Here is a 12143-nt window from a genome sequence, read left to right on the forward strand (position 1 = left end):
AATGACTCCCTGCTCTTAATCATCAAGCATTGTCTTTTCTCTTGCGTACATTTTCTTTCTGAAGGTGACAGCTTTGTTCATTTCTCCGTCAAGTATCAGTCAGCACAACACAGCTGAGAGACATGCTACTAAATACACCTTCTTATGTGATTCTGACCTAGGGAAAAATGTTGACCCTAATAGTTAGACATATATTATGCATCACCTCCTATTTCCTGATCTGACGTGAACAGTCAGTCAGGGGGAAGAGAGCTTTCCTTGGGGGCATGACCTGCACACTAATGTGAAGAATGTTCTGGTTAAGTTCACATTGTTTAAATATACATTTGTCTGGCCATCTTCTGGTGGCCTCTCATTCTTGAGGCATGAGAATAATGAAAGAATCCTTCTTCCTGACCTACAGATTTTAGTTCCTCACACTCCATAACTCCATAGCCCCATGGTTCAGAATTATACCTCTAGTCTGCTGTCTGACTAACCCACAGATTTGGTATGTAGCAGCCTCTACAGCTCCTGAGCCACTTCCCTGAAAAACAAAGCTCTCTTGCTCTCTCTATGAGCACACACACACATGCACACACACGGTACTTTGGTGGCCTAATGGGTAAGGAGTTGCTCTGCCAACCCAAATCCGCCATCTGTATCGTAGGAGAAAGATGGGAAATCATCTTCTGGGTGATTTATAACCTCTGAAAAATTGCTGGAAGATCAGCTATGAGTCAGTTCTGCTTCTGGCAATGAGAGAGAGAGAGGCTTCAAAAAACAAATGCATAGTAAAGTGGACAGTGGACTTGGGGGGATTGTACAGGGAGGAAAATGCGCAATAATGAATGAATGGGGAACAATTAAATGGGAAGAATATGCTGTAAATATGTGTGTGTGTGTGTGTGTGTGTGTGTGTGTGTGTGTGTGTGTGTGTGTGTTGCATTTAAAATATAAAGAAAAAAAGCCCTGGTGGTACAATAGTTAAACACTTGCCTACTAATGGAAAGGTTGATGTCTTGAACCCACTGGTCAGTATATGATACAGAGGCCTGGCAACTGGCAGCTCAATCCTTTTCCCACTGGGCTTGTTACTGTTGTTGGTCTTCAACTATGACTCATAGCGACCTGATGAACAACAGATCTGAATCTTCCCCTATCCTGTGCCATCCTTATCATCTCTGATACACTTGAGCCTATCTGCTGTTATTATGATAATTCACCTTGCTGAAGGCCTCTTTTATGCTCACCTTTCCACACATTATGTCTTTTTCTCAGGACTGGCCTCGTAACAATATGCCCAAAGAATGTAAGGATGAATTTTCCTATCCTTGCCTCTGAGGATCTCACTCTGGTTTCACTTTCTCCATGATATATCTGTTTGTTCTTTTGACAGTCCATTCAGAACTCTTCCCCACCACCACAATGCAAAGGTATCAGTTCTCCTTCTGTCATTCTTAATCACTGTCCAAGTTTCAGATACATAGCAAGTCATTAAAAGATCTACTAGGCTTACACACCTATGAAAACAAAATTTTTATTTTTAGTTAATATCATGTTTTTATTAACAAAAAAAATTCCCTGAATTCATAATGTATCCATATTAAATATGGTAGATGCTCAGTAAGCACACATGTTTATTAATCTACAATCTAGTCCAGTTTTGTCCTCTGAAAGGCAAATGTTTGCTATATATATATTTAAATTTTAACATAACAAAGTCGAATTACTACTTCTGTTTAAAATTAATCTATGTTTGAAATCTTTTTAGCTTCAGGATATTAATTATACTTTTCCAGAACAATTTACAGAAATTTCACAAGGCAATTTTTTTCCTTGTGACAAGTTATCAATGATTTAATATTTAAAGAAACAAACCTAAATTGTTCCTGATTTTTAAGCCCTTAAACTCTAAAAAACAAAATAAAGGTGATTCACACAGGTCACAGATGACTCTCCCAGCAGAAATCTATATAAATTAATTCATTATTTCATAAATAAACACTGAGGTAAGTATGGTTCTTCTGTTCTAGGGAACTTAAAAGTCAGTGATAGTGTTTAATTATATAAAACAGTGATTCTCAAGATGTGATAAACACCTCCATACTCCTGATTATGTCTACACTAAGCAAGTCAAGTCTTTCTAGACAGGGCTATCTATCTGCAACAATATGAAGTAGGATCTTTTCTGCAGTAGCCTTGACCCTCCAATAGAGACTGGCAGCAGTCTTGCTAAGGGCCACATGAGATGCAGAACATACCATCAGTGGTATAGTTTCAACCACAACACATCTGCCAAGCCTGCCAGCTGTCCTTCACTCTGTGGTGTGATTCCCTGAGAGGTCAATCCAGACAAACTTTCTAAGCAATGCCCTCCATGCTCATTCACAGACCACTTAACCGGTAGTGTTTCCAGTAATGAATACATACCAGAGTGGTACAAATAACAAGAATAACCCTAATCATGACCAGGTTAGGTGTCATGAACCACAACAACTACCATCTAGAATTACTAAGAAATTTATCTTCTTTTTTATTTTTAAGCAAGTCCTACAGTATCAGGGGCCTAGTGGCAAGAAGTTGCACTGCAATCCCGAAATCACGAAGTTCGAGCCCACCAGCTATTCCACGGGAGAAGGATGGGCAAACTTCTCCCATGTGATTAACTGCTTCTAAAACCCTGCTGGAGGGTCAACTATGGTTTGGTTCAGACTCTACGGTGCACAACAAGAATATTATCAGTAAGAAACCCTATATTTCAGTAAGAAACTCTACTTGTGGAAACACACATTTTCAGTAAGAAACTCTACCTGTAGAAACACAGGTGGATGAAAGGAACAGATATGAATAAGTGAAAGAGACTACATCAAAGATCATGTATAAAAATGCATTCCTGTTTATGGAATAAATGTTTCATTTATGAAAAAAAAGATCATGTATAGTTTTGGCAGGTATTTCAACATGAATATTGGTATGTACTGTAAATGTTGTGTACAAGTAGGAACTGGCCCATAGCTGATCCTCTGGTGGGTTTTCTAAGCCAGTTAATCACATGAAAGGAGACTGCCCATCCTTCTTCCGCAGAGCAGCAGGTGGATTTGAACTGTGTGTCTTCAGGATTCAATGCAATAGTGCTCCCTATCTGCTGCAAATATACCCAAGTATACAGTAAAGCTAAAAAGAGGCAATATTATGCAAACTTTTGAATCTTCAACCATACACCCTGAGGGAGTCCACTGGTCATAGGACCACATGTCTTAAAAGACATTAAGGTCAATTGCACAAGGCAACGTCTATCAAATAACATTTAGCAATGCTCTGATTAGTTGAAATGTTCATTTCAGTTGTAAAAATCATTTCTAGGTACAAAAAGTTAATAAGAAATCTTATTGAATTTAACTTGCTTTTATAAATATGTTCTAAGAAATCTTTAGCTAAACAGTATTTTCAATACAAAATCCCAATAATGGTTTGTTGTTTTTGTTTGTTTGGTTTTTTATCAAGTTAGCATCAAGTGTCTCTAATCAGGAAACCTGAATAGCTTTAACACATTAAGAGCTATTAAAATAAAATAAGAACCTTGGCACCTTTTAACAGAAACAATACAACAATTTCAAGTATTGGAAGTAGTGCTGATGATGCTTTGCTACAAAGTGTGAAATAAAATACATTTATTGGCTTGTTGGATTTCTTAAAAAAATTATTTCTTCATTGTTGCACGTTATCTTCCCTCCTTCTCCCTATGCCCTTCCAGAGACCACTTTGCAATGCACCTCTTGTTCCAGACTGTCATACATATAATGTTGTTGTTAAGTGCTGTTGAGTCGTAGGTGACTCATAGCGACCCTATGAACTAAAGTCCTCGACACCTGCGTGCGTGACTTTCATCCTTTCTCCAGGTTCATAGGGTTTCCGGAGGCAAGCTATTTACGGAAGTGGATGCCACTCCTGCTTCCAACTATACTATACTGCAGCCTATTAAAATCTGATTATTTTATACTATACCGTAGTCTATTCAGTCTATTTCAAAGCATTTAAAAACAAGTTTGAAACCTTGCAAGAACTACCAAACCGTGACATAAAGACATGAAACGAGTGCATGGTGTTGGACAACTGGTGCCAGTGGACTTGCTCAATTTTTGGTTACAACAAAATGTCCGTTTGTTTAAAAAAAAAGTATTATCTCTAAAATACAAAAAAGGGAAGTGCATGCAGTAAACAAAGCACGCCTGTATTTTCCACACATTACTTAGTTTAAACATTCCGAGAATGAGAAAAGTCCGGCTACTTCCGGCTGCATAATGGACGCCTTCCTCCAACGGTGCTTCTGATTATGTCACCACTTCTTCAGACTTCTGGGGCACCCTCTGCTCCCCCATGCACCCCCGCACAGTCTGAGGAAGAGCTCAGCATCCTGCCTTGCTGAAGACTTTCAAAATTCAGATCAGAGGTGGCTCTGCTCATTTTGGGAGGTCCTCAGCGCCAGGCAGCATGACAAGCGCCCAGGAGTAGAGAAACCATAGCAACCGTCAGCATCCACTCTTCCATATGTCCCACTTCTGATGGGGAATTGAAAAAGCTACCCTTGATTACTGCTCAGGCCTTCCAACTATGCTGAAAATTTATAATTAATTTTAATTTAACTTTTATTTTTATCAAAGCAATATATGTACATAATTTAAAAAGCCAAATGGTACCTCAAGGCTTCTGATGAAAAACAGCCGTTTACTGCTTCACATCTCCCCACTCCCCAAGCCCCATCCCTCTCGCCGAGGCAAAGAAGTCTCTTAACTGTTTAAGCTGATTTTTAAATGTTTCTAATATTTGCTTTCATGTTTCTGTGAACAGCAGTTGACAATTATTTCTTGATTATGACTCCACGGTGGAACGAAAGCTGCCTGGTCCTGTACCTTCCCCATGATCGGCTGTGTATTGGACTGTAAGGTCTTCACTGGCTGGTTACAGGAAGCTGCTTGCCAGGCCTTTCTTTCCAGTCCAAGTAATGTGGAAACTCCATTAAATTCTGCGTAGCATCACAGGAGTGCACAAGCCTCTACTGACAGAAGAGTCATGCATGAGGTGCTTTGGCCAGCAACTAAGGTCAGATCTCTAGGAAGGAGAGAATTCTACCACTAAAATACTATTTCACCCTATGTGCAAAACAAGACAACAACAAAACCTACTGACTATCTGTCAAAGAAGGTAAGGATGATTCTAAGTGTCATTCAGTATTTCCTTTCCTTTCCTTCTCCATATGGAGTTAGATGATGTATAGGTATCATATCCAGCTCTTACATGATAATAACTATTTGAAGAACTCTGTTGGCATTGGTGCATTACATGTTGCTGCACTGCTAACCAAAAGGTCGTTGGATCAAATCCACCCACTCCTCCTTGGGAGAAAGATGGACAGTCTCCTCCTATAATACCTAATCATATATTAATTGAAGCTCAGCATTAAGAAGACAAAGATTCCCACTACTAGGTCAATTGGTATCGCCATGATAGAAGGAGAAGAAATTGAGGTTGTTAACTCTAACAGTTTGCTCGACTCCACAATCAACACTTGTGGCTCAGCAGTCAGGATATATTTAAAAAATGAATTGCACTGGGAAAATTGGCTCTCATGGGTCTCTCCAGAGCACTGAAAAACAATGATGTCAGTCTAGAAAATCTAGACCATTGTCTTTGCAATTACTTGTTATGAATCAGACAGCTGGACAATGATTAAGGATATTAGAAGAATAATTTGATGCATTTGAGATGCTGGAAAAGAGTCTTGGACTACCAAGAAAACAAATAGATCTGTCTTGGAGAAGGTGAATCCAAGTTTCTCACTGGAGGCTAAGACTTTGAAGTTCCATCTCACATACTTTGGGCATGTGACCAGGAGGGACCAATCCTTGAAGAAGGACTTCATGCTAGACCCCAGATGAGATGGGTTAATACAGTAACTGGGGCAATGGGAATAGGTGTATTGGAGTCAGTGAGACTGGTTTTGGATAGGGCGGGCTTCAGAGCTGTTTTACATAGGGTTGTTATGAGCTGCAGGTGACTTGTCAGCACATAACAACAACAACAATAATCCTTTCAGAAATCCTTCCACTCATCTGTTCCAATGCAGTGTTCATTACCTGTTCACTCTTTTCCTATTCTCTCCCCTAACCTGTTATGTCAACCCTGTTTTATAATGGTGTTATAAAGTATTTGGTGGTGTTATGCAGTGTTTGTCCTTTTTGTGACTGAGATCTTTTACTCAGCATAATGTCCTCCAGGATCCCCCATGTTGTGTAATGTTTTATGAGTTCACTATTTTTCAGTGCTGAATAATATTCCATTGTGTGAATGTACCACAGTTTTTTGTTTGGTTTTTAAAAAATTTTTAAATTTTTTTATATTACTCTGATTTATTTACAGAGTTTGAATCCTTCCTATTTCCTTCACCCCACCTACCCATTAAATTGTGCAATCCTATGATTAACACCCTCCCTTCCTCCCATCTTCACCCCTCTATTTCCACCCTCCCCCCCTTGGATCCTCATACTCATTATATAATAATGGTTTTATACATTATTTGTCCTGTGGGAATGAGTTTGTTTACTCAGCTTAATGCTCTCAGTCCCTCCCAAGTTAGGTAGTAATTTACAAAATTATTGCCCCTGCATACTGCATAGTATTCCATTGTATGAATGTACCACAACTTCTCAATCCATTCCTTTGTGATTAAACCCCTGGGCTGTTTCCATTATCTTAGATGGTGAATAATGCTGCTATGAATATTGATCTACAAGTTTCCATTTGAGCCTCAGTTCTCATTTTCTTGGTGTATATTCTAAGCAATTGAATAGCTGGGTCGTATGGAATTTCTATGTTCAGCTGTTTGAGGAAGCCCCAAATTGCCTTCCAGAGTGGTTGTACCATTGCACAATCCCACCAACAATGTAAAAGAATTCCTATCTCACCACATCCTCTCCAACATTTATTACGTGCTGCCCTGTTAAACTTTGCCACTGCTACTTTAGTAAGATGGTACCTCATTGTTATTTTTATTTGCATCTCTCTTATTGCCAATGATTTGAAGCATTTCTTCATATGTCTGTTGGCCATTTGAATATCTTTTGTGAAATTTCTTTCCACGTCTTTTGCCCATTTTGTTATCAGGTTATCAGACTTTTTTTCTTGTAGAGGCCCAGGAGTAGTCTATAAACTTTCATTATGAGACTCTGTCTGAGATGGTATTGCCAATGTACCATAGTTTTCCTTTTAATTTGTTTGTTGATAGACACCTGAGTTGCTTCCAACTCTTTGCTATTGTGAATAGCACAGCAATGAACATAGGTGTGCATACATCTGTTTGAATGTGTTTCTAGTTTCTTTAGGGTATATTCCCAGTAGTGGAATTGCTGGATCAAGTGGGATTTCTATTCTTAACTTTTTAAAAAAGTGCCAGACTGCCTTTTGGATTATTTTCTGTCTGCAGCTGCCCTCTGACCCAAACAAGGTTTTCTATTTAAGGAAAGCTATAGTGCAATTCAATCAGTGCTTAAATTTGGCTGATCCTTCCAAATTTTCCTTTTTTCTTTTATATCTTCTCCTGCCTGCCACAGTGGTGTCATATTATTAAAATTATTAAATACTTGGAATTTATGCATCAGATTAAAACAGTATTTGAGTAATTTCTAAGGATGTATGGTTCTTTGTATGGGGGAGAGGAGAAAGAAAGAAAGTTACCTGTAGTCACAGTTACTTAAAAAAAAATTCTATTCAAATAACGAGACACATCATACATTAACAATCACAGAGATGTGATCTGGTCACATGAAGATCTCTAAGTTAGGCAAACGGGAAAAGATATGCACAATTGCTCTTTAGTGAAATTTACAGTGCTGCAGAATTCAGATTATGACTGTGTTTCTGTTAGCCTAAACATCTCACATTAAAGCACATGGTTTCACAAGACTTTAAAAGGAAGTACAGAAGACAAGGAAGGTAATGCTTTCTGACAAAGTTAAAAAAAATTGTCAAATGGATACAGTACTCTAATACAATAAAATCTTAGCTTGTTGGCATAATACATTACTTGGTTAAGATTTTCTTTCCAAAAAACACACTGAAATACCAAATCAAGATAAAGTGGCTTTAAAATGGTAGTTTATAGCAGTAAGAGATTTTAGTGAAATCAGTATGGCTTTGAAGAGTATCCAGTTTCTCCCTGTAAAGTAAGTTTCTCCGCATGCTGTTGAGTGGTGGCAGCCTATGGACCCAGAGTGCCTGGGCTTTGCCATGGATTGGTCCCACACTCAAAAGCATCACCTTTTACTTCCAGGAGATTCAATATGCCAATACAAATTTCAGAGCACCTGGGCAGTAATGGTTAAATTTCCACAGAGACTAGAACCCTCAGAACTAGACGATCATCAAATGACACTCTTTTCAAATGATCCTGCCCTTCTTTGTTCAATGTGAACAAAAGTCACATAGACACTTTTCAGATTACTTTACACACAGACACACATGTCTACCTAAAATAGAGTTGTATTTCTTAAATAACAAATAAATACACTGCTGGCTTGGAGACTTGGAGTTTACCTCTGTGCCACATGTCATTGTCATTTCTCCCAACACCTCAGCTCCCAGTAGTGTCCTTTGGACAAGCTGTCAATTATATTTGGGTGTCGCCTAGCCTATGTCTTCTGTTGAAAGAGATGTCGTCATATCAGGCTATCCAGCTCCTGGTCACATCTCCTTTCACTGTGAGGATGGCTTCCTGGGTTGGAATTGGCTTCTTGGGTCCTGAGGATGTGCATGAGTCTGTTGTCCCCTGAAATTATGATGTCAGGTCCTTTGCCTTCTCTACAGGATCTCTGGACAATGTTCCAGCACATAAGTCATATTTTGTGCTGCACAAAATATTCACAAGGCCCCACCACTAGTTTAGGCCCCTGGGAATGTGAAGGGGTTCCTGGCATCTTCCCCAGTGTTAGGTCCAAGGAGCTATTCTCCCTTTCTTTTCCAGAACAGACACAAAAATGATCAAACCATATCAAGCAGCAGCTACAACTGTATTTATCTCTGTTAGGACCACAAAACTATTCCCCATTCCTTTCCCAGAAATAACTATCTAAAACACCTGACCTGTTTCCTTATCTTATAACAAGCACTTGTCTACAACTCCACAGCCAACTTTCTCTGTAACACAATGCATAACTTCACATTAACTTTAGATGAGAGCTGGTCTGTGCTTTGGAGTCATCTCAACAGTTTCTTCTCAATAAATTTTTATGCTTGGCCTAAATTGGTTTCTGGCCTTCCTCCAACCTTACACCCAGATCCATGTCTCTGCAGACATATGCACCTATTATTGAATTGAATTACAAAAGGTTCTTTCTGTAATCAATTGCCAGTAAGATAGACTGATTGCAATATCCAAAGTACTTTATTGCAGATCTGGGAGAGCAGTAAGAAACCTCTCAAAAGCTCCCTCCCCATCTAAGTCATTGTCATATTTTATAATTGGGTTAGATGTTACAGTTACTAGTAAAGAAAAAGCTTTTGAAATATTTTACATATGACTGAGAATAACATCTTCAAAGAGATTAATGCTAGTTCAGTTACTGGTAACTGAGAAAAACAATTTCAAAGAGAAAAATACTAATCCAGTAAAAAAAGAGATGAATACTAATCCAGGAAAGATTCATTTCCTTTCCTGGTAAACAAGCAGTTTAAAGTACATTGTTGTTGTTATTGTGTATTGTCAAGTCAGAATCAATCCATAGCTGATCCTGTAGCAGGTTTTCAGAGGCAGTTAATAGCACAGGATCAGATTATCTGTCCCTCTCCCTTGGAGCAGCTGATGTACTCAAACTGTCTGTCTTCAGGATTGCAGCATAGGTTCAACTAGGCCACCAGAGCTCATTACTAAAAAAAGAAAAATAGAATTCTAGGACAAAAGAATGTCAGGAAAATGAAGATCCTTACCACTGAACTAATAGGCAGCACCATGATGGATGGAGAGATTGAAACTGTCAACAGCTTCATCTTGCTTGGATCTACAATTAACACCTTTGGTACAAGCAGTCAGGAAATAAGGAGATTAATTGCACTGGGAAAATCTTCATTTACAGACATTTGCAAATTATTGAGGAGTAGTGATGTCGGTTTGAGAACTAAGGTGCATCAGATTCCAGCCATAGTCTTTCCTATTACTAGCTATGCATCCAATATCTGGGCATGAAAGGATGACAGAAAAATAATTTATGCCTTTGAGCTGTGGTGTTGGGAAAGAGCACTGAACATCCCATGAATGGTCCAGAGAATGAACAAATCTGTCTTGGAGATGGTGCAGCCGAAGTGCTTTTTGTAGGTAAGAATGATGAGATTTCCCTTCACATACTTTGTTGTTCAAAGGTGCTATTTCTTCAAGAAGGACATGATGGGGGAGAAGATGGCGGTCGCAGTAAGAACTTTGCAGGGGCAGCTAGAAAAGGCCAAAGAGAGTCTAAAGAACGCAAGCTCACCGGGCAGGATCCCAATGATGTGAGGCCCATCCAAGCCAGATTGCTGGCCCTTTCTGGTCCTGGTGGAGGTAGAGGATGGGGTAATTTATTGCTGAGGCATGGATTCTCAGATAGTGGAGGAGGACCCCCAGCCAAACAGAGAGACCTTGAAGGGGCAGTCAGTAGGCTGGGTGGAGAGCATTGGACAAGGAGAGAATCACGCCAGGAAAGTGACCCAGAAGATGATGATGTTAAAAAGCCAGCATTGCAATCTTCAGTTGTAGCTACCTCCAAAGAGCATACACGTAGAGACCTTATCCAGGATCAGAACATGGATGAAAAGGGAAAGCAGAGAAATCGACGAATATTTGGCTTGTTGATGGGCACTCTTCAGAAATTTAAGCAAGAATCCACTGTTGCTACTGAAAGGCAAAAGAGACCCCAGGAAATTGAACAAAAACTTGAAGTGCAGGCAGAAGAGGAGAGAAAGCAGGTTGAAAATGAGAGGAGAGAACTATTTGAGGAAAGATGTGCTAAACAGACAGAACTGCAGCTTTTGGAACAGAAAGTTGAGCTTGCACAGCTGCAAGAAGAATGGAATGAGCATAATGCTAAGATAATTAAATATATAAGAACTAAAACAAAGCCCCATTTGTTCTATATTCCTGGAAGAATGTGTACTGCTACCCAAAAACTAATAGAAGAGTCACAAAGAAAAATGAATGCTTTATTTGAAGGTAGATGCATTGAATTTGAAGAACAAATAAATAAAATGGAAGCTAGACCTAGAAGACAACCAATGAAGGGAAAAGAGCATCAAGTGGTGTGTAATGAAGAACAGAAGGCAGAACAAGAAGAGGGTAAGGTTGTGGTTCAGCGTGAGGTAGAGTTGGAGGAGACAGGTAATCAGCACAATGATGTAGAAATGGAGGAAGCAGGAGAGGAAGAGGGAAAGGAAGTAGGTGTAGTTCATAGTGATCCAGAGAAGGAGCAGGAGGAAGAGGAGCAAAAACAGAAAATAGAAGTTAAAGTGGAGGAGGATATTGAGGTAAGGGAAAGTGAGAAGCAGCAAGATAGTCAGCCTGAAGAAATTATGGATGTGTTAGAGATGGTTGAAAATGTTTAAAATGTTATTGCTGAACAAGAGGTAATGGAAACTAATCAGGTTGAAAGTATAGAACCTTCAGAAAATGAAACTAGCAAAGAAATGGAGCCAGATGTGGAGTTTGAAGTTGAGCCAGAAAAAGAATGTAAATCTCTTTCTCCTGGGAAAGAGAATACTAGTGCTGTGGAAATAGAAAAAGAGCCTGAGGAAAATGAAGAAAAGGAATCCGAGACCCATACATAGGGTCGCTATGAGTGGCAAACGACTCGACAGCACATAACAACAACAACAACATTACACCAAAAAGATCATTCGGGAGGCTGGACTTTATGAGGAGGAATGTAGCATCATGATTGAATGAAGACTCATTAACAACCTGCATTATGCAGATACAACCTTGCTTGCTGAAACTTAGGAGGACATGAGGCATTATGCTGCAGAAGGTCAAGGACTGTAGTCTTCAATATGGACTGAAGCTCAACATTAAGAAAACAAAGATTCTCACCAGTGAGCCAGTCAGCAGCCTCATGATAAATGGAAAAGAGACTGAGATTATAAAT

General features: G+C 39.2%; 1 pseudogene; it reads left to right on the forward strand.

Annotated features, from left to right (window-relative positions):
* Positions 1–10426: 10426 nt before the first annotated feature.
* LOC102862807 lies at positions 10427–11826 on the forward strand (annotated as a pseudogene).
* Positions 11827–12143: the final 317 nt, after the last annotated feature.

Source organism: Elephantulus edwardii, unplaced genomic scaffold (genome assembly GCF_000299155.1).
Source record: "Elephantulus edwardii isolate Elephantulus edwardi_28Jun2011 unplaced genomic scaffold, EleEdw1.0 scaffold00298, whole genome shotgun sequence".
In the NCBI taxonomy this organism is placed as follows: domain Eukaryota; kingdom Metazoa; phylum Chordata; class Mammalia; order Macroscelidea; family Macroscelididae; genus Elephantulus; species Elephantulus edwardii.